Source organism: Bombus huntii, unplaced genomic scaffold (assembly GCF_024542735.1).
Source record: "Bombus huntii isolate Logan2020A unplaced genomic scaffold, iyBomHunt1.1 ctg00000062.1, whole genome shotgun sequence".
Classification (NCBI taxonomy): domain Eukaryota; kingdom Metazoa; phylum Arthropoda; class Insecta; order Hymenoptera; family Apidae; genus Bombus; species Bombus huntii.
The window spans coordinates 243,005-267,492 of NW_026099323.1; the positions used below are offsets into that span (position 1 = coordinate 243,005).

Genomic DNA, 24,488 nt, shown 5'->3' on the forward strand with positions numbered 1-24,488 from the left:
TTTAACAGTTTTCTTAACTTGATTTCGTTCTGCTTCTGCATAGCGTCTAGTATGGCCCGAATACTTGGATCCACACCAGTAGCCATAGGGCTAACAGAAGATGTGTCTTCTGATTTTTTGCTCATAGTGGTTATTGTACTGTTGTTGGAGTCTGTACTAGCGAAGCTATTGTGACGAGTATATAATATTTAAAAGAATCCAGTTCTTTACCTGAATATTCTTCTTTTCGTGACCAGTTTCAGTTTTGGTGATGACCGTAGTCCGCTTTCCGTAGAAGTCGTTTTCACGTAAAGTGAGCTGATCTGCAGAGGTCCGCTGATCCCTCAATCGTCAATGATGCACGTATGCCGAAATGCGTAATTTCGTTTCCTTGAAGTTGATGGATCCGGGCACGGATCGCCAAAATGTCACGTAAAGTTGGTACTTGGGTTGCGAGAGAAAAGAAAGCTGAGTCGTAGCCCAACTATTAATTCTCTTTTATCGAACTTTATTATGACTTTGGCACTTACAGTAGAATAACGTTGAACAGAGAAAGGGGTGTTGTACAAGAACAGCAACTAGAACGAGAACTCCCCGGGCTGGGTGAAGTCTCGGCTTATATACACCCTGGCTTGGGGATGTTGGGGGGTTTGGTGTGGATTCCAAGGAGTCCGAAAGTCGGGGTTGGGGCCTTATCTCTGATGGGGACTAAGATGCGTCGCGGCGTTGGCGTCCGACAGTCGGGAGTCGATGTCTTTTCTCTGAGAGGTAATTGGTGTCACACGGTCAACGGGACGAACTCTCCATCTAACAAAGGCATTAAGTAATCCTATAGCTCTCCTTAAAAGAAAGATTTGTAGCGGCACATGGCAGTAAACATTCCAACGGTTTCTGTCCCGTAGCTCGCCACACGCAGATCCTATTCTCCGGGCAGGATGTTTACCAGATGTCGACGCGTCTCCACAGTACGCGATCGGCTAGCCCGAGGACCGTCATAAACACTAATATCTAGTTACCTAAAATCCTTCAACAGATACACAGTCTTTGTCCCAGTTACGGGAAGACAGGAGAGACCTATTTTTCCACGAACGACGTCTCCCACTAGCAACCCTCCCTCAAGGGCGGCTAGCATCCTTTTCTAACTACCGATATGGAGATTGGCCAATTAGCAGCAACGTCAATTTCCCTTACTTTCCGAACGTAGGATGTCCCCGACGAATCCGATGATCTCGTGTCCTTAGACACACCCCGTCATATTTTTCCTCTGGCGTATCACCGGGTCGGAAAGTCTCTCTCTCTTGCGGTCTCATCGACAAAAAAGGATTAACTCCTTACGGTCAGCGAATATTAACACAGAATCCGACTTAGATTTTTTGCGAGTGCGTACGACTACCGTCCCGTTGTCCGCGGATTCGTTATTGAACCTAGGATCATTGTCATTAGTCTCTCGAATATCTAATAACCACGGTTACTTGTCCGGTTCTATGGTAATCGTATTTGCACTAGTCAATGTCTTCTCTATTGCATAACGACAACGTGTAACCCAAACGAAGATTCGTTTCACGCCCCTAACCCTAATTCTAATGTAAACCCGACGTATATATATATATAAATAAATAAGTAATTATAAATTAATATTACCTATTATTAATAATAATTTAATTATATATCTCAAGATAATAAAATATTTATAATTTATATTAATTTTTATATATAAATAATTAATTATATATAATACATTTTTTTTAATTTAAAGTTAAAATATTTATATTTATATTTTAATTTTTTTATAAAATTAAATGTATGTATAAAGATTTTAAAATTAATATATTTAAAATTAATAATTATATATTAATATATACTTATATACAAGATAATTCAATTTTTATCAATTTTATTAAAAAATTTTATTTTATTACGTTAAATATTTATAAATTATTTTAATTTAATTATCTAATTAAATTATTATTAATTAATTATAATAGCAATATTTATAATAGTATTGTTAATTTTTTATTTTTATATTTTAAAATATATATATAATGTACGTATCCATTATGTATTTCCAATGTACGTACAGCAGATACTCACAGGAAAAACCAACGAGACTAATAATAAAATCAATGAATTAGAAAAAAAGAGCTATAGACAAATATCTTATAATATACCGTGGCATAATCTGCAATTTATTATAAAATAATTGATCCGAGCAGTATCAATTATAAAAGAAGATGGCTGAATATGTTAGACACTGTCGAATACTAATCAAATATAATCATTTAGTTAATCTTTAAGATTTAAGTTAAGATACATCTTTGAGGAATCAATAAGTGTTTCTCTAATAGCCTAATAGATCTCTTGATAGATCAAACGAAGAAATACCTAACCGCGATTACAGCCAATTGGTACATATTATTCGATACATAATTAATATTTGTATCACGTACAGCGATGCAAGTGGTATTGAAGAAAATAGCCATTTTATGTTACAACTATAACGAGTAAATTTACTCGTTTAACTTGAGAGGAATTAAAAAGGTACCTGACTTTTAAATAAGCATTAAATAAGAAATTTAAATATCGCAGACGGTGATGTAGGTGTTATTCAAGAAAAGAGAACATTTTATTTTGTAATTAGCACGAGTAAATGAACGAATATCGATAATATAATATAATGATTAATATGAATTTTATCTGGCTGATTATTTAAATACCATAACATATTTCACAGTAACGTCATCGACTGCCGTTAGGCTCTTTTCCCTTTTTGTTCAAACTAATTGATAGTCGAAAACTAGTATCAAGGAGGTGTGAATTTAGTCTTAGTTTGTAGAAACTATTAAAATGATAAAAATGGATACCGTATTAAATCGTCGAAGGCGCCAATTTACGATAAAAATTAAAAATTACGATTAAAATTGTTCAATTTGATTTTGTTATAATGGAAAACCCGTCCTTTGCTATGTCAAGAGATCGTTAACGTTTGATTGACATCTCGACACTTTGTCAAGATATATAAGGAACGCGGAAGTCGCGCGCGAGCTCTTTCGTGCCTGAAATTCCGGACAGTGAACATCCAAGAAGAATTTAAATATAAGGTAAATAAAAAAAAATATCAAATAACAACATTGTAACTAGTAATTTATAACGTCTAAGCTATTAATTTACAATACTTGAGAAATTAATTTACAATATTTAAGCTATTAATTTATAACATTTAAGCCATTAATATATAACATATAAGCAATTAATTTATAACGTCTAAACTATTAATTTATAACATTTGTTGAGATATGTATAATTTTCTGTGTTGGACTGGGTTAAATGTGTAGTAGAGATACTTGTATGTGAATATCAGCGTGTGGATGTATGTGTGTGCGCGGCTTCTCGAAAACAGATGAATGTAAACTGTTCAGTCGGTTAACAGTCGGGTATAGAAGAAAGTGCTGAGACGCGTGCAAGTGTGTATCGATGAATATATAAGAAATCGTCCATGAAATAAATATATTACTATTTTAAAATTAATCCTCAGTATAAATTTAGTGTTCTTATAACATTATTTCGACTTCAAAGATCCACAATTCTCAACAACATTTGTGCTATTAATTTATAACATTTAAGTTATTAATTTACAACATCTAAGTCATTAATTTACAACATTTGAACTGTTATTTTATACATTTAAGTTATTAATTTATAACATTTAGGCTATTAATTTACAACATCTTAGCCATTAATTTACAATATTTGAACTATTATTTTATACATTTAAGCCATTAATTTATAACATTTAAACTATTAATTTATAACATTTAAGCCATTAATTTATAACATTTAAGCTATTAACTTTCAACATCTAAGCCAATAATGTACAACATTTAAACTGTTATTTTATACATTTAAACTATTAATTTATAACATTTAAGCTATTCATTTATACCTTCTAAGCCATTAATTTATAACATTTAAGCCATTAATCTAAAACAATTACATCATTAATTCTTAACAGTTATACCAATAATTTATAACAACATTTTCTCATTAATTCAATGTAATTATGCTCTTAATTTATAACAGTTGTACCCTTAATCGGAAGTAACTCTACATTCATTGATTTTAATCAATACCATAAATTCGTAGTGAGTGAATTAAAGATTTATTTTGCTTTATTTTATTAACGAAATCTATCAAGTCTTTGAAGTGCTATTTCATTTCCATATAGCATTATATTTTAACTCTGAATACAGTATTCAATTTCCAATTTCACTATTTCGTATAAAATCTGTGGTAACACAGAGTGTCGATGTATGTGTCACGTAAAATAACAAAATAAAAAAGGAATTTGAGGTAAAAAATAAAAAAAGAAAACTTTATTTTTTTTCTAACATCAATACACTTTACAATCTACTTCCGAACTCTAGGCGTGACTTTCTAAGACAGACTCTTATGATTTTACTTTCGATCGGATCCGATTACTTTCTTTTGTCATTCCTCAACATCCCCACCGTCCATGCATTTGCTAGGCGTCCGCGATCGTTGCCACGTGCTCTTTCTTCTAGAACCTTCGGTGGAAGGACCGTTGGGATGTTGATGGTTCATTAGGCACTTCAGCGATATACATTGTCGCCGAGTGCTTTATCTCTATCGTCAGTCCGTCGGATTTGAAGTATGCCGGTCGTGACATATGTAACGATATATGGTATAACGTTATAACGTATTACTTTACATAATATAACTTTATAACGTATTACGTTATATGGTATGACGTTATAACGTATTACGTTATATGGGACGACCTGTTTCTGTCTGGAGATTGATTCCTAATACAACGTGTGTCCCATTATATCAGCATCTCTAAAGTACAATTCTATGTGATTTCTAGGGAGAACAATACAACCGATCCACACCTTCGTCAGGCAAAACGTTTATCCCGTGACCCTGGCTACTTTCGGCGACCAGTTGTCACCTCGAACCCACTTTTGCTTTCACAAATGTCAAACAATTACAAATGACAATTGCTTAATTACAGTTATGATAAAATCTAGGCTAAAGCATTAGAAGGCTTCCTCAAAATTGCAAAGGGAAGACTCCGGTTTTCCTTTCACCTCCGATATATATAATAACCTGTTAATAGCAGCGTTATCGTCAATTTAACTACCCTTATTATCCCACAAGAAATAAGGGATCGAACGATTCGTGGCGTCGATTAATCAATCGCAACGGGAATTTACGACTCCCGTTGGCGCGCTTCCTCGAGATCGCGTCTCCCCACGAACGTGCGAATTTACATATTTAACAATATATATATGGCGGGTTAATGTTGAAATTTTGGGTGTTTGGGCGTTAATTTTAGTTTCTTTACATTTTTTTCCTTTAGGAATACCTGCACTTTATCATTTATGGAAGTTTTGTTAACAGAAACGAAAAATTTAGAAAAGATATGTATAATCAAGGAATCTCAGGATAGCACACTTAGACTGCAGATTTTTCTGTATGCAAAAGTAAGTCAAAGGAAGAGGATGAAGTTTTCTTGTATAAGGCTTTGTTTTTGCTTGAGCTAGCTTACAATGAAATACGTTCAGTGTGACAGAGTATCGACAACTATTTCAAACTTTAGCTTTAAATACAAAAAGTTTACGCGCAAAAATAAGCTGAAGAAAAGAAAAATGTTTTTTTTCTTGTTTGACGTCTTATCCTGTCTGGCGGTATGGAATTATTCTGGAAAAGCCTGTATATGTACAGAGTATATAAAAAATACACTTATTTGACCGGACCACCCTAATTCTACAACTCTGGATGATACAGTTTTACAAACGTCTACTCATCGCGAGGACCAACTTGACAACTTTTCAAAATAAGCTATGAGTCGCAATTGAACCGTTTTCTGGAGAAATGACGTTGAAATTTCATTGGGTCTTACATCGAGATTATTCGCAACAAGTTTATATTTCGCAGTCAGGTAGAAAGTAAGCAATGTGACATCAACGAGAAAACAACAAGTTTTCGTTAGCAGGTGGGATAGCCCGTGATAAACAGAATGGAGCAATCAGCGTGATTTCACATTATTACAGAATTATCTACTGCGTGAAAAAAGACTTTCAAACAAAGATTCTGATTTTATTAGCTTTCTTTTAGAATAAATAGAAAATAAAATTTGTAAATAACAATTAATCTCATTATTTTAAATAATATATTTAAACTTGTTGAAATTGCAAATAATTTATTTCTGTCTTTTAACATTTAAACAATTATTTAAATGAAAATTTATTTAATAGTGCCCAGAATTGCGCGCAACACATTTTTGGAACAACGAACAATTCGATAGTCGGTAATAGAGATAGATGGCAAAATAATTGGATTTATTGATAAAATGAGGATTAAATTGATTAAAAAAAGTAAATTGATTAAAATGTATACAAATCCTACATATACAAGAATAATATCTTGCACATCATGGTATCCAAATATACTTTCCCAGTAAAATTCCATTTGATCCTCGTGCTAAGTAGCATACGGTGCCAGCAAACGTCAATTTTTACAAAATTTTGCATGAATCAATCGATCCAGAGGCTCCGATCCTCCGAAATCACGCTAGTGGACACTTATACGCCCTGACACTTTTTATACATGCTGTACATAAAAATATACGTATCGAAACTGTTGTTATTTCTATACTCAGAGGTAAGATCAGAGTAGTTATTATTTTATTGAATGGATAAATCTATTACACCGTTCTGAGCCAAAAAAAGCCTTTATTGCACACGCTTACAAAAACTAGGGATAAAAACAAAAAAGCATCTTAAGCCTATCGATTAAATCTATCGATTGTAACTAGCATCATCCTCTAGTTACTATTTCTTATCACTAACGCATCTGCATATGGATGGCGAGCACGAACTCACGTTGTCATTTTCAACAGAAACTTTGATACAAAGTACGCAGATTTGTGTATAAATACATTACGGTTGAAAAATTGTTGAATATTTACTACTGTATCTGTTATACTTGATCGTTAACACCTATTTTTTTCGCCTGCCTAACTTACTATCCTCAAAACATTATCAGATTATACATTTTGTTCGGCTGATAAAATGGAATTTCTTGGAATTTAGAGCTCCCTTTACATTCACTTGTTATTGTACGAGTATTTTGCTCGTTCACCAGCCGTTCACTCATTTTATTTTGCAATCGTGACAATTTGATGCTGCTTCTCCACTCTGTATAACGTGTTACCTACAAACACCAATATGTATATAATCTGATGCATTAATTACTATACGATACACCATGAGGACCTTAATACACGCAAAACGAAATAGATAAACAGTATCTGCTAAAATTATAGCTATAATATATAATATGTCGGAGATGAAAGGAAAGCCGAAGCCTTTCCTTGGAAATTTTGGGAACATCCTCTAGTACCTTAGTCTAGATTTTATTATAGTTGTAATTGCTTAAGATTTGTAATAAGCGAGATTGGGTTCGAGGTGACAATCGGTCGCTGAACGTAGCCACGGTCACGGGATGGATGTTTTATCTAACGGAGGTCTGGAGTGGTTGTATGTGTTTTCCGAGAAATGTGGTTGTGGCGGCATGCGGCCTCGAGAGCGGGCCTAGCCACGTGTGATGTTGCCTCGGAGGTGCCGATGCAATGGGACATACATTGTAATAGTAATCAAAACTCCAGGCAGAAACTGCCTAGCAACGGCGTTTGGAACTTTCTCGATGCTTCCAACGAGTGTGCCTAGCAACGGCGTTTGGAACCTTCTCGATGCTTCCAAACGGGTATAGAAAACAAAATGCAATCGTACAGGGAGAAAAATCTCCACGAGGCTGACATTCTTGCGATTGCCTTGGAGAGTGATACATCGAGCATTTTCGACGATCGCATTTGCGTCTAAGTTAGTTTCGCTTAGTAAGGAGTTATCCCGGTGACCGTGGATTCGTTTCAACTCAAACATTGCTAATAGTATTATTTAATTTAATTATTCGTAGATCGTATTATTCATTAGGCTTAGTGTTTGTTAGACTTATTATTAGTTGTACTTATTATTTGTTAAGCTTAGTGATAGACCTGTATATACGTGTAAATAAAATCTCGGCTTTGTGAAACGATGGCTAGTCCACATGAAGAGTCGTCGCGCGCCCAAAATTCGAATCGTGATCCGACATATGTTATAACGTTATAACGTAATACGTTATATCTTGCGACGTTATAACGTATTACGTTATATGTTATAACGTTATAACGTAATAAGTTATATCTTATGACGTTATAACGTATTACGTTATATGGGATGACGTTATAACGTATTACGTTATATGGGACGACGTTATAACGTATTACGTTATATTGTATAACGTTATATCGTATTACGTTATATGTGATGACGTTATAACGTATTACGTTATATGGGACGACGTTATAACGTATTACGTTATATGGGATGACGTTATAACGTATTACGTTATATGGTATAACGTTATAACGTATTACGTTATATGGTATGACGTGATAACGTATTACGTTATATGGGATGACGTTATAACGTATTACGTTCTATGTTATAACGTTACAACGTATTATGTTATATGTTATAACATTATAACGTATTACGTTATATGGTATGACGTTATAACTTATTACGTTATATGGGGTGACGTTATAACGTATTACGTTATGTTATATGTCGGATTTACCCGAGGTTTCGGAGGGAAGGCATCGGTGTCCTCTTATCTCCGACATATATGTCGGGTTTACATTGGAATTAGGGTTAGGGGTGTGAAACGAATCTTCGTTTGGGTTACACGTTGTCGTTATGCAATAGAGAAGACATTGACTAGTGCAAATGCGATTATTATAGAACCGGACAAGTAACCGTGGTAGTTAGGTACTCGAGAAACTAATGACAATGATCCTAGGTTCAGTAACGAATCCGCGGTCGACGGGATGATAGATGAACGTACTCACAAAATCCAAGTCGGACGCGTAATATTCACTGGTCGTAAAGAGTTATTCCTTTCATCAATGAGATCGCGAGCGAGAATGACTTTCCCGTCCCGATGATGCCACAGAGGAAAACTATAATGGGGAGTGTCTAAGGACACGAGATCATCGGATTCGTCGAGAAAAGCCTTCGTTCAGAAAGTAAGGGAAATTGACGTTGCTGCTAATTGGTCAATCTCCATATCGGTAGTTAGAAAAAGATGCTAGCGCCTTCGAGGGAAAGTTGCTAGTGGGAGACGCCGCTCGTTGAAAAATATGTCTCCCCTATCTTCCCGTAGTTGGGACAAAGACTGTTTGTCTGTTTGAAGGACTTTAGTTAACTAATCCTTAAGATTTATAACGGGCCCTCGGGCTAGCCGAACATGTACCGCGGAGACGCATCGACATCTGGCAATCATCTTACTCGAAGAATAGGGTCTGCGTGTGGCGAGCCACGGGACAGAAACCGTTGGAATGTTTACTGTCGCGTCTAGCGACGAATATTTCCTTTAAGGAGAGCTATAGAATTATTCCATACCTTTGCTAGGCAAAGCGTTCATTCCGTGACCGCGGCTACGTTCGGCGACTGACTGTCGCCTCGAGCCCAAGCTCATTATCACAACTCTCGAACAATTACAATCGGATTGAATAACTACAATTGTTCAATTACAGCTATAGTAGACTCTAGGTTACAATGTTGCGGGATTATCCAAAATTCCACAGGCTCCGGTCTTCTTTCATCTCCGACATATATAACGTTATAACTTATTACGTAATATGATATAACGTTATAACGTATTACGTTATATGTTATAACGTTATAACGTAATACCTTATATGGGACGACGTTATAACATATAAAATAAATATTCGTGGCGACACGCGACAGTAAACATTCCAACGGTTTCAGTCCCGTGGCTCGCCACACGCAGACCATATTCTTCTGGTAAGATGATTGCCCGATGTCGATGCGTCTCCGCAGTACATGTTCTGCTAGCTTGAGGGCCCGTCATAAATCTTAAGATTTAGACAACTAAAGTCCTTCAAACAGACAAACGGTCTTTGTCCCAACTACGGGAAAATAGGGGAGACCTATTTTTCAACGAGCGGCGTCTCCCTCTAGCAACTTTCCCTCGAGGGCGACTAGCATCTTTTTCTAACCACCGATATGGAGATTGACCAATTAGCAGCAACGCCAATTTCCCTTACTTTCTGAACGAAATTTCTCGACGAATCGGATGATCTCGTATCCTTAGACACACCCCATTATAGTTTTCCTCTGTGGCATCATCGGGACGGGAAAGGCATTCTCGCTCGCGATCTCACTGATGAAAGGAGTAACCCTTTACGACCAGTGAATATCACGCATCCGACTTAGATTTTGTGAGTACGTTCATCTATCATCCCGTCGACCGCGGATTCGTTACTGAACCTAGGATCATTGTCATTAGTTTCTCGAGTACCTAACTACCACGGTTACTTGTCCGGTTCTATAATAATCGTATTTGCACTAGTCAATGTCTTCTCTATTGCATAACGACAACGTGTAACCCAAACGAAGATTCGTTTCACGCCCCTAATTCTAATGTAAACCCGACATATATGTCGGAGATAAGAGGACACCGATGCCTTCCCTCCGAAACCTCGGGTAAATCCATAAAAACATTGTAATTAAAATCTACAGTTGTAATTAAACGTTTTGCCGTCACTCTACCCAATTGTATTCGTTTGAGACTTGTGACAATGAGCTTGGGCTCAAGGCGACAATTAGTCGCCGAACGTGGCCGCGGTCAACGGGACGATCTCTCCATCTAACAAAGGCATTGAGTAACCCTATAGCTCTCCTTAAAAGAAAGATTTGTAGCGGCACGTGGCAGTAAACATTCCAACGGTTTCTGTCCCGTAGCTCGCCACACGCAGATCCTATTCTGCGGACAGGATGTTTACCAGATGTCAACGCCTCTCCGCAGTACGTGATCGGCTAGCCCGAGGACCGCTATAAACACTAATATCTAGTTACCTAGAATCCTTCAACAGATACACAGTCTTTGTCCCAGTTACGGGAAGACAGGAGAGAGCTATTTTTCCACGAACGATGTCTCCCACTAGCAACCCTCCCTCAAGGGCGGCAAGCATCCTTTTGTAACTACCGATATGGAGATTGGCCAATTAGCAGCAACGTCAATTTCCCTTACTTTCCGTATGTGTGATATCCCCGACGAATCCGATGATCTCGTGTCCTTAGACACACCCCGTCTTAGTTTTCCTCTGGCGTATCACCGGGACGGAAAGTCATTCTCTCTTGCGACCTCACCGACAAAAAGGGATTAACGCCTTACGGTCAGTGAATATCAACACAGAATCCGACTTAGATTTTTGCGAGTGCGTACGACTACCGTCCCGTTGTCCGCGGACTCGTTATCGAACCTAAGACCATTGTCACTAGCGTCGCGAGTGTGTGGTCATTGTGAGTTTGTGTCAACTCTGTAACAATTTCGTGTGTGTCAATAAAAATAACTTCAGTGTAAAAGAAAACATGGATAGCTTCAGTGAGGAATCCTTACCTGTCCCAAGCCCCCGCCACGAGAACGACTCGTGCCCAGACTCGGAACTTTACTCGACATCAGAAGTGGGATCCGAACATACGTTGTCGATGCGGGATCATAAGAGCATCGTACGTGAGCTAATCCGATCGCTAACGGGGAAGAAGGGACACTTGGTAACCAGGGTAACGTTACCGCGCTTTAACCCCGAAACCGAGAACGCTGATCCAGCCGCCTGGTGCGCGGCCGTTAGCCTGCTTATGTGAGACCACCCTCTGAAGATCACTGCGCTATATTCTGCGTTGAACCGCGCCCTGGAGGGTCCGGCAGCGTATTGGCTTACGCAAATAATGGACGGCGAAGAGATCACATGGCCAGCTTTTAAGGAACAATTCACCGCGCAATTCGGTGGCCAAGAAACAGCAGCCTCTTCGTTAATCATGGTATCCAAGGAACTACAGCGGGAGAACGAATCATCAGGGGCGTACGGAAACCGTCTTATCTCCCTCCTGTATTCGAAGTGGCGTAATTCGACGATGGAGGAAGTAGCTACCGCCACCGTTCTCTATCTAATGGGCTTGCGCGATAGACGCTTTAGACGACTAGCACTCACGAGTGATATCAAGTCGGTGAAACAATTTCAAAAAGAAATGAAGCCTTTCCTCTACGAGGAGAGGCGGACATCTCCGCCACGGAGGCCATCATCGGGCCCCGGAAATAAACGAAGCAAGTCTCCCACCCCCCGGGAAAAGTGCCGCCACTGCGGTGCATATGGACATACGATATCTGAATGCCGCAAAAAGATGAGGTTGGAATCGAAGAAGGACCCCCGACGCCTGGAGGAAAGCCGACCGACCGCTTCGCCAAAAACATCGTGCTTCAAATGCCATAAGCCAGGACACATCGCGCCGCATTGCCCGCTGCTGCGAGAAGGAAAACGCCGTCCTGAAGAAGAGCATCGTGTCGATGCCTGCGTGGTGGAAGCCCCCACCGGTAGATTAAGTCAGCGGGGTGAGTCGTTCCCATTCTATTTCGATTCTGGAGCCGAGTGTTAGCTAATTAAAGAGTCTGCAGCCTCGAAATTGTCCGGCAAAAGAACGACTCACGTAGTAGCACTGCGAGGAATAGGAAACACTTGTATTAGCTCTCCTTAAAAGAAAGATTTGTAGCGGCACGTGGCAGTAAACATTCCATCGGTTTCTGTCCCGTAGCTCGCCACAGGCAGATCCTATTCTCCGGGCAGGATGTTTACCAGATGTCAACGCCTCTCCGCAGTACGTGATCGGCTAGCCTGAGGACCGTCATAAACACTAATATCTAGTTACCTAGAATCCCTCAACAGATACACAGTCTTTGTCCCAGTTACAGGAAGACAGCAGAGATTTATTTTTCCACGAACGACGTCTCCCACTAGCAACCCTCCCTCAAGGGCGGCTAGCATCCTTTTCTAACTACCGATATGGAGATTGGCCAATTAGCAGCAACGTCAATTTCCCTTACTTTCCGAACGTGTGATATCCCCAACGAATCCGATGATCTCGTGTCCTTAGACACACCCCATTATAGTTTTCCTCTGTGGCATCATCGGGACGGGAAAGTCATTCTCGCTCGCGACCTCATTGATGAAAGGAGTAACCCTTTACAACGAGTGAATATTACGCGTCCGACTTAGAGCGCATACAAGGGTTTCATTACCCGTGAAAATTTAGGGACGAATTTTCGGAAATAAAAGGCTAAACCTATGAACTGTCTGAGCTGTGTGACCGTCGTTGACGCAGGTAAAGAACTCAAGGCGTGCGTTTTACCCGGATTGGGACGAACTTCTCCTTCGTAAATTACATATTCCAAATAGAGTACCGATGTCTTTAGAAAAGAACATTTTGAAAAGTTAAAGGAGAATCCGGCTTTTACAAGGGTATCTAGTACGGTGTGCAATACTTTTAGAGCTTGATCTATCGAGTCGGCAATAATTAGGGGATCATCCAAATAGACGACAACGTAAGAATGGCACGTTGGCTGTTATACGTGTTTTCAAAGGAATCTCAAGAATGATCTCTCGTTTCGTTTGTTCGCAACCTCGAAATCAGCAGCCGCTGCTGAATGGAATGAAGGAAAGTGTAGTACAGATCACTCAGACCAAATGATTTCTTATGTGACCGCAATTAAAAAGGGTCAAATGCTACAGAAGACTTGGCACGCGACTACTCCTGAGGATTTCTGTACTAAACGCTTTGATGGTTTACAAAATTGTAGCAAGGAAGAACATAAATATTAGAATATTTAGACAAGTATGAGCTGCACAATTATTAGGGTTGTCCGAAACTATAAGAATCCCCATTTTCGACGGGGTCAGCATAGTATCGCCGTCCCGAAAATGACTTCCGGAAGAAACATTAAACGCGCACGCACTTATGTTATGCAAATAAAGGACATCGAATGGATCGAACAAAGACACAAAAGAATTCGAAGAAAACAACAACTTATTATCCAAATTGTTCATCGAGGGTAATCAATGCTGTATACTTCCTAGAATTAGGATGAATATGGATTTGGAGAAACCCACCGGATATGTCCAGAATAATAATATGTCTCGCTTTTGCAATCTCGAGACTCGATCCGCAATAAGGGGTAAAGGATACCGATCCGCGACCGTATTTTTATTTAGTCCTCGAAAATCTACCAATCATCTATCTGAACCATCGTTCGTCTTCACGAATAACATAGGGCTCGCGAACGGTGAATTACTAGGCTTTATGATTTTTGGCTGTAATTAAGTCGCTTGTTCTATCACGTACTACTCTGCGCTCGCGAAGTCTGTTAGGACTCCTTGTACGGCGATGTTAGGATCAATTAATTGTACTTCTAACTGTCCTGTATTTTTTTTGTACGAGTACGTAGGGAACCCGTAACGGATGAATCTCTGAATTTTCGAAAAGAAAGATTAATCAACTTTTATCACTACCACGTACCTCATTGTCAATTTCATCGACGTCGATCTCGTTTTCAGCGGTTTTATTACGGGCATGAATTATTTTTGTTTTACACATAGCGAGGCTAGTTTGTGTAATATTACGTCAAGATCTTGGCTTAAAATTTGACGAGCAATCGCGATATCGTATTTTTAAATAACTATCAGCGAGGACATGAAAAATTTATCTCTAACCACTAACACCTGCAACGGACAAGATTTGAGCGATACGTTTAGTACCAATATCTCTTATTCTTCGCATTACTACTATATCAATCGTTCTTTTGCCAGAAATTCTCAAGACTACGGATTCTTTAATTAGCGAACTCTGGCTCCGAAATCGGGGTAAAATGGAAACGACTCACCCGGATGACTTGATCTATCAGTTAGCGCCTCCACTACGTAGAAGTCGATTCGACACTCGGTATTGAAATTATATTCAGGGCACTGCTTTGTAAAGGATCTTCCTCCATAATCAGATTGGTAGCTGCGCACCAGGCAGCGGAGTCGAAAAATTGTTAGGTTCCACACTCGATTTTTGCACTAGCGACGGAATTGACTCGCGCACGATGGTCGTAAGGGTTATTGACGTTGCTGCTAATTGGTCAATCTCCATATCGGTGGATAGAAAAAGATGCTAGCCGCCCTCGAGGGAAAGTTGCTAGTGGGAGACGCCGCTCGTTGAAAAATATGTCTCCCCTATCTTCCCGTAGTTGGGACAAAGACTGTTTGTCTGTTTGAAGGACTTTAGTTAACTAAACCTTAAGATTTATAACGGGCCCTCGGGCTAGCCGAACATGTACTGCGGAGACGCATCGACATCTGGCAATCATCTTACTCGAAGAATAGGGTCTGCGTGTGGCGAGCCACGGGACAGAAACCGTTGGAATGTTTACTGTCGCGTGTCGCCACAAATATTTCTTTTAAGGAGAGCTATAGAATTACTCCATACCTTTGTTAGACAAAGCGTTCATCCCGTGACCGCGGCTACGTTCGGCGACTGACTGTCGCCTCGAGCCCAAGCTCATTATCACAACTCTCGAACAATTACAATCGGATTGAATAACTACAATTGTTCAATTACAGCTATAGTAGACTCTAGGTTACAATGTTGCGGGATTATCCAAAATTCCAAAGGCTCCAGTGTTCTTTCATCTCCGACATATATAAGTTTAATGAAATTATTTGTTTATATATTAAGATATTTATTGTTATAAAAATAATATATAAAATTAAATATAATATTTGTTTTAAAGGTAATATAAAAGTATTTAAATAAAAATAATTTAAAATTAAAATTAAATTAATTCTTAGATTTATAAATATAAAGAAGAATACAATTATAAGAGTTTTCATTAATAGTAATAAATTTAATATATTAAAATTATTTTACTAGTTATATTAATATTTTTAAATTTTTAATTTACAAAATTAATGTTTTTATTAAACTATATAACTAAAAATATTAATTTAACAAAAAATAGTTTAAATTAAAATAATAATTTTGGGAATTATAGATATTTTTATAAAATTTTTTTAAAATTTAATATTAAATTAAGTAATTTAATTTTTTTTAAGTTGATTAATATTAAATTTATTTTAGAATTTGTTATTGTGAATTTCATTTTATTAATTTTAATTATTTTATTAAACAATAATATTTATTTTTTATGTACTCAATGTACTGTACGTATTAATTTCAATTCAGAGTATCCTGCTATTATTATTAATTGGATATAGTGCACTGCTATATAATATTGATAGTTCAAGAAAAGTATTAAAGCAGTGAAAATTATAGAGTTGTAAGAAAGAGGACGACAGAAGCAGGACAAAATCGCAACAGACGGACATTGCAAAAATGTCTTTTGCTCCGCCTCCAAGGGTTTGCACCCCTCCAAGGGTTTGCACCCCTCCAAATGTTTTCAAAATTTCCTAAAGAATTATACCTGGCTTTATAGCCGAGTAAATTTTATGACCGCATGAAAACATACTACTTAGTTTCCTACTTTCTTTCATACTTCCCCATTCCTATTTTCGTAGTTAATAAGTTGAAACTAATTTGTATTCAATGTATCTCAAATATTATTTATAAAAAATGAGAAAATTAAATATATAAAATATAATGATGTATATAATATATTTAAATTAGTATATGGGTATTCAATTATTTGTTTTCCTAATCAAGTAAGTATAATAAAAATATTAATAAATGATCATTAAAAAATTTTATTTATAAAATATAATTTATTATTTTTTAAATTATTTAAATTAATTAATGGAATTAAATATAAAATAAAAATTGATATAAAAGGTATAATTACTCCTCCTAGTTTATTTGGAATTGTTCGTAGAATCGAATATGCAAATAAAAAATATCATTCAGGTTTAATATGAATTGGTGTAATTATTGGATTTGCTATTTTAAAATTATCTGGATCACCTAAGATGTAAGGTATTTGTAAGTTAATTAATATAAATAAAATAAAATTAAATAAAATATGTAAATTTATAATGAAAAAATAAAATGATGCTCCGTTTATATGAATTAATCGAATTAATCATCCTGAGTTTATATCTTTTATAATATTTGAAATTCTATTAAATGCAATATTGATATTTGGACAGTAATTTATTGATAAAAATAATCCTGAGATAATTTGAATTATTAAAAATATTCCAAGTATTGATCCAAAATTTCATAAGTAATTAATATTAATTGTTGTAGGTAAATTAATAAATGATATAGGTGTTACGACCGTTCGCGGAGAGACGCGGTCGCTAGGAGAACGCGTCAGCGAGAGGCGTAAATTCTCGCTACGATCATGTTAATCGACGCCGCCAAATAGTCGTTCCCCTGTTTCGTTTAGGATAACAGAGGTGGTTTAATGAATGTAACACTGTATTAACAGGTTAACATAGAACAATATGTCGGAGAGGGAAGGATAGCGGGACTTTCCGTCGGGAATGCTGGGAAAAACCTTCCATCACCATGGTCAAGATTTTAATGTTTAAGCCATAAAAATAAGGAAAGCAACTTTTAATGTTCCAACCTGGCGTTACGACGATGGGTTCAGGTTTAAGGTGACATAACGGGTCACCAGACGTAGCCATGGTCACGGGAGGGCCGCGTACCTGACAGAGGTACGGAATGATTTTATGACTCTCCTTAAAAACAAGGATTGACCCGAGAAGCGGGGACAGGAGTATATAAGGGTAGGTTCGTCTGGATTCAGGGAGTTTTTAGTTAGTGAGTCGTTGAGCGAATTTCCGAGTAAGTCACGCTGATACTGGTCATCCCGTGGACCGTGGATTCGTTATCGAACTTGGATTCGTTGTCACCATCATATCGGACATCCTATTGCCGTTACTCATAGCCTCTTGTAGTGCCCAAATTCGCACTGATAAACACTAACCACATCCGCGATGGTAAAGTAAGTAAAGGTTCATAGAACGCCCCAAAGTGCCAACCTGACTCCGACATATATATATGTCGGGTTTACATTGGAATTAGGGTTAGGGGTGTGAAACGAATCTTCGTTTGGGTTACACGTTGTCGTTATGCAATAGAGAAGACATTGACTAGTGCAAATGCGATTATTATAGAACCGGACAAGTAACCGTGGTAGTTAGGTACTCGAGAAACTAATGACAATGATCCTAGGTTCAGTAACGAATCCGCGGTCGACGGGATGATAGATGAACGTACTCACAAAATCTAAGTCGGATGCGTGATATTCACTGGTCGTAAAGGGTTACTCCTTTCATCAGTGAGATCGCGAGCGAGAATGCCTTTCCCGTCCCGATGATGCCACAGAGGAAAACTATAATGGGGTGTGTCTAAGGAGACGAGATCATCGGATTCGTCGAGAAAAGCCTTCGTTCAGAAAGTAAGGGAAATTGGCGTTGCTGCTAATTGGTCAATCTCCATATCGGTGGTTAGAAAAAGATGCTAGCCGTCCTCGAGGGAAAGTTGCTAGTGGGAGACGCCGCTCGTTGAAAAATAAGTCTCCCCTATTTTCCCGTAGTTGGGACAAAGACTGTTTGTCTGTTTGAAGGACTTTAGTTGACTAAATCTTAAGATTTATAACGGGTCCTCGAGCTAGCCGAACATGTACTGCGGAGACGCATCGACATCTGGCAATCATCTTACTCGAAGAATAGGGTCTGCGTGTGGCGAGCCACGGGACAGAAACCGTTGGAATGTTTACTGTCGCGTGTCGCCACGAATATTTCTTTTAAGGAGAGCTATAGAATTACTCCATACCTTTGTTAGGCAAAGCGTTCATCCCGTGACCGCGGCTACGTTCGGCGACTGACTGTCGCCTCGAACCCAAGCTCATTATCACGACTCTCGAACAATTACAATCGGGTTGAATAACTACAATTGTTCAATTACAGCTTGTTGCGGGATTATCCAAAATTCCAAAGGCTCCGGTGTTCTTTCATCTCCGACATATATATTGGTAGATATAAGTGAGAATTATATGTATAGTTATAAATGTTGTTTGTTTACAGGTGGATAGCAAAAGTATTTGGTTTCGTGGGTGGCGTACAGGTGCCTTACAGTTCTACGGTGCGGATTGCTATTCCTTGGACTAAAAAAATTTCTTTCGAGATGAGTCAGATTATTGTAACGATCATGCATGGGAGGATTTTCTGCAGAGATTCAAAATGCTCTCTGGATTCCTCGTGAAACGTCTGGACAACACCTACATGTACTTCCATCCGTCGTTCAGAGAATGGTTGATGAATTCGCCATCCGTTCTGCACACACATACAAAAATAGTTAATGTATATATATATTATTTATTTTTATTTTTTTTATAAGTTTCGTTTGGACCTGTTCCTTTGTACGAAGACTGTATCCCTGTATATAATATAATATATATAATATGTTATGATTATGTTAGTTGTTATTTATTATATATATATTTTCCTTATCTCTCTCTTTTTTTTTGTTTGTTTTTTTTTTATTAGTACCTAACATTGCTATTATGATGCTGTATTACATTGCATTGGCTATTATTTGTATGTGCGACGAATTTTTCAGCATGGCCGCTCGCGTGTCTCTTTGGTATGGCGTTGGTTTAATGTCAACAGTAACGTGTTATTGAAATAGCTAATTAATTGTTAATCATTATAATTTTATTTAGTAGTGTTTTTGTAATATTGTTTTGTATTTCATGATATTGTCTGTGTCAATACCGTGTGCTACTTTAATGTGATAGCATGGATTGTATTGTCACCGAATTTCAATAGTCATTGTTTTGATTATACGTAACTTGCATTTATGTAAGTCTTGTTTAATTTAGTTAATGTTTTGTGTATTGTGTTACCAGTTATTTTCGTGTAGCATAACTTTATTCCTCTGCACCGAGTTCAGTCATGTCTTGTTGTTAATATTTAGTTAGTCTATCAATTTCTAACCTATTTCTGTGTTTATTGACTTTTCTTATTTTCCCTATTAATTTATTATTGCATGTACTTGCTATTTGTTATTATTTTGTGTATGATATGAATTAGTTTCCTTATTAGTGATTAAATTTTATTTGTTAGATTGACATTGTAATTTCTAACCCATTTCTGTGTTTATTAACCTTTCTTATTTTCCCTATTAATTTATTATTGCTTGTACTTGCTATTTGTTATTATTTTATGCATGATATGAATTAGTTCCCTTATTAATGATTAAAATTTATTTGTTAGATTAACATTGTCTGTAATTCTTCAGATTCTGCTCTTTCGATGCTGCGTCACTTACCTGGATCGTTCCCACAACATCATCCGATTCTTTGATATGCCTTGGATACTTACTACGGCTGCCTTCAATCGTCTTATATCTGTGGTCATAAAGGTGGTGTTTAATTTATTTAATTCAATATGTGTATAATGCATTGTATGCGCGACCGCTATTAGGCATTACAAAATAACATAACAATACTACGTAGATTAATGCATAACAAAATATCCTTTTACTCCGGTTATATTTATTACTAACTCTCAATTAATCTATCTTGATTATTTTCTAACCGCTTTCTATACTTTATCAGCTATTTTATTTCTTCTTATTAACCTGCGAAATTCATGCATGTACACTTCCTTGTATAGTGATTAATTGTTCACGAGGTAGGTTGCACTTTCACTGTTTTAGTTATTCGTTGAACTAACACGTTTTACGTTCAAACAGTAATTGGAGCACTCGTAATAAACCTTTTCTTTTCAAGTTTCCGCTATCTGTGTTATTCAACGAAAAGTGCCATGCTTCCACAGTATTGTTATAACATTTAGTACTGTTGTATTTTGCATTAAGGCAATTGAAGTTAATTTGTTCATTTATTTTTCAGCTGGCTGTTGTACATGGTGTTCCGCAAACAGGGAGCCATAACCTATTTTGCACGTAAACCTTCTCGTATGATGATTACTTGTTCACAAGGTAACTTTCACTTTCACTCTTTTAATTATTTATTGAATCAACACGTTTTATATTCAAACAATGATTGGAGTACACATGATAATTTTCTTTTTTTTCTTTTTAGGTGTTCACTATCTGTATTATTCGACGTACAGTGTCACACCTCCTTTTGATTTATCCACAATATAGTTATAACATTTAGTAACCTTGTATTTTGCACTGAGACGATTGAAACTAATTTATTCACTTATTTTAGGTAGCTGTCGTACATTATGTACCACGAACAACGATCCATAACCTATACTTGCACGTACACTTTCTTGTATGTTGATCACTTGTTCACAAGGTAACTTTCACTTTCACTAGTTAATTATTCATTGAGTTAACACGTTTTATATTTAAACAATAATTGAAGCACATATAATAATTTTCCTTTTTTTTTCTTTTATGTTTTCGCTATCTGTGTCATTCGACGAACAGCACTACAACATACACTACTGCACTACGTTGCCCACTGAAATCACTTTATTCATTGTTTATTTCGATTATGCGCTAGTTTTAACTTGTTTAAGTGCACCGTTCGCGGAATCCCTTTTTTACTTCAATCTTGACGTTTTGGTTCTGCAAGATTTCTAGCACTTTGTGTGGTCCAGTATATTGATCGGAGAATTTTCCTTTGCTAGGTTCTTTTAGTAAATATATCGAATCTCCTATTTTAAAATCTTGAGGTTGATTCGTCGATCGTAATATTTGATCTTAGTTTGGATTTTATCAAATTTTCTCTTGCCATTCGTTGTACGGTGTAAATTTTATTGAACAGATCTTCGAGATATTCTGAGTATGTTGGTTCCATGTTCTCTTCGATTATTACTTCACCAGTAGGTTCTCTGGCTAGATGTCCAAAACTAATTCGTGCGGGGAGAATTTCGTTCCTTTCCTTCATTTTAGTTTTTATTTTGCGCCAAGACGCAAGTTTACTGACATCGATCCAATTATCCAATTGCTTGCTAATAGCATTCAAAATACAAATTTTTGAAAGTGCCGCAGCCATATTAACCCAAAAATATTTTGTATATAGTATAGTGTGATACTATCTATATTTTTCTGGGGGAATCATAAGATCAGCACTACCTACTATGTTACCTACGTCAAATATTAGATGTAGTAACTAATAAAGTATTTTTAATCCAATTATAATCCAATGGCTAGCGTATTCAAGTTTTTATATATATCTTCAACTGGTGATTCCCTATTTTCTCCCTTTTGATTTCTTTGGGCTCGTTGAATTGAACCTTTATTTTTCTCTACCTTTTCAGGATGAATAGTTTCACTGGAAGTGCTTATTATAATTAAATTATTATTTATTTGTATGGAACGTTTAGGAATATTTTTGGTAGATTTGGAATTATTCTTTGAATTTTTATTACAAACCTTTTTGCTTATAGATTCTGTTTTGGATTTAGGGATAGCTATATTTTTATTTTCTATAGTGTGATCTTCCTTGCAATTTAATGATTTGGCTTTGAGTTCGATAAAGTTTCCTTCTGATGGTTTTATAGAAGTTTTTGAGTGAGATACACTCGCTATCTCTTTTCCTATTATGGTTGAGACATTCACGAAATTCGTGGAATCTTGCTTTTGTATCTTTGCCAAGTTGAACGTGGAGAGGCAATTCGCACTTCCCAGCGGGTCCAATATCTCTGTGATATTATGCAGTGGATAAGCATTGCCTGTCGTCTCGTCGTTCAATTTCCTAGTTTCTGCTTCGTCTGAAAATTCTTTGGCACTAATATTATTTATCTTGTTTGGTAACTCAGGAAATTTCTCACTCATGATCCTGTCTATGACACCGTGCGTCCTCTTATTATTTAACGTGACATTATCCCTTATCACAGCAACGGAATGGTGTTTGCATTGAAAAGTTGATTGGTTGAAATGATCAGCATCTCTCTTTTGATTTAGATCTCTATCGAGGTATTTATTTATGCATTTTTCTTCCCAAATTATTGCTCTTGCTTCTTTTCTAACATTTTCTTCTATTCTCGGGTTGTTTAGATGTTTCTGCGACGGCGGTACAAATCTCCAGTTCTGGCGGTTGTTTCGGTTATAATTATTCGAAGGTGTCGAATGTTGGTATCGAATTCTATTGTTCACTTGTTTTAGTTCTCGTGTTGCTTTCACGGCTTGGCGGTACGCATCGTCCAAGGATTGGTATCCTGCTATCTTTACTCGTAAATACACCTCGTTTGGAAGCCCCTTAACGAAAGCTTCCCTCGTATCTCGATCTATCCTATCTTGAAATACGGTGCCGTACTCGTACCTTTCCCCGTTCATTATCGCCAGTCTGAGATCTTTGACGCGTCCTATGTAGTCCAAAATATCTTCTCCTGGTCGTTGAAATATTGTAGCTAATTCCCCTTTATATTCGTTAACCGTTTTTCCCGGACCGAACATATCTTTTAATTTATTCCCGAAATCGTTTAAACTTATTACTTCTGTGTCTTCTATGGCGAGAAATGCGTGTCCGCGAAGCTTATTCGTTAATAATTTTACTAACTGAGATTCTTGATGCCTAGGAACCATGTTTCGTGCGCGCTCGCATGCTCTTAAAAATCGAAATACCGAGGGTCGATGTCCGTCGAACACTGGTACTGTCTCTATTGCATCTTTTAACTTAATTGGTTGGGGATTAACTTCTATCGGTATTGTCGCTTGGGAAATTATCGGCGATGATACGGGTGTCTTGATTTCTTTTTTTATTTTCAGTGAACGCACATCGTCTTGTAATTTATTCATTGTTGTACTCATGTCGCGAAAATTCGCATCTCATGCTTTAAGTTTTTCCGACAACATCAAGATCATGTCTTTGTCCAACGATTCTAATTTAGTCGACATTATTTCTTAGGTATATATTTTATCGATAATCGTAACAACTTTAATTCTTTGTGGAGCGAATCGAACCGTTTAAACCAACTTTAATCCTCCGTGAAGCGGATCCCACCGCTGCCACCAAAAATTTAAATCTCTAATGTTACGTATCAATTTGTTTGTTTAAATCGATCAAATCTTAAGTTTAAATTTTACTGAAAAAATTTTTTTTTCGTTTGAGTTTGAATTTAATCTGAAGGGAAATAAACTGAATTGATATTATTGTGTATGTAATACTGATTTAGATTTCTAATTAATACGATAGTTGCTGCCACCAGAAATAGTCTAAGGACTATTTCAAAATATTTTATTTTTTATTATTTTTTTTTGTTTAATGGGTAGCGTTAACTGACGCTTAATGCAACTGGTAAACGATTTCCACTTTTCGGCTAACCTACTATGTGCAGGGATATTGGCACGGGAGAGGATTAAAGCTGGGAACAATAAATATTTGTCCTCGTTAAACGGATTTTTATTTGAATGTAGAATTGCTTAGATTATTACCTTTATATATATTTTATTAGCCGGATATATATATTTTAGCGTTGCTGGATTGGATAGGAATGTGAGATTTTTCGTTGTTTTATATAAATTTATTTTTACTTTTGACTTCTTCTTCTCTTTTAATTTCGCTGTAGTAGTTTGCCGTTAGAACCGAAACTCAATTCATTT

General features: G+C 36.8%; 1 long non-coding RNA gene across 1 annotated transcript; it reads left to right on the forward strand.

Annotated features, from left to right (window-relative positions):
- Positions 1 to 394: 394 nt before the first annotated feature.
- On the forward strand, positions 395 to 11,500 carry LOC126876051 (uncharacterized). Its single transcript, XR_007693910.1, has 2 exons — positions 395 to 1,210; positions 11,227 to 11,500. It is a non-coding gene; the product is annotated as an uncharacterized LOC126876051 (long non-coding RNA).
- Positions 11,501 to 24,488: the final 12,988 nt, after the last annotated feature.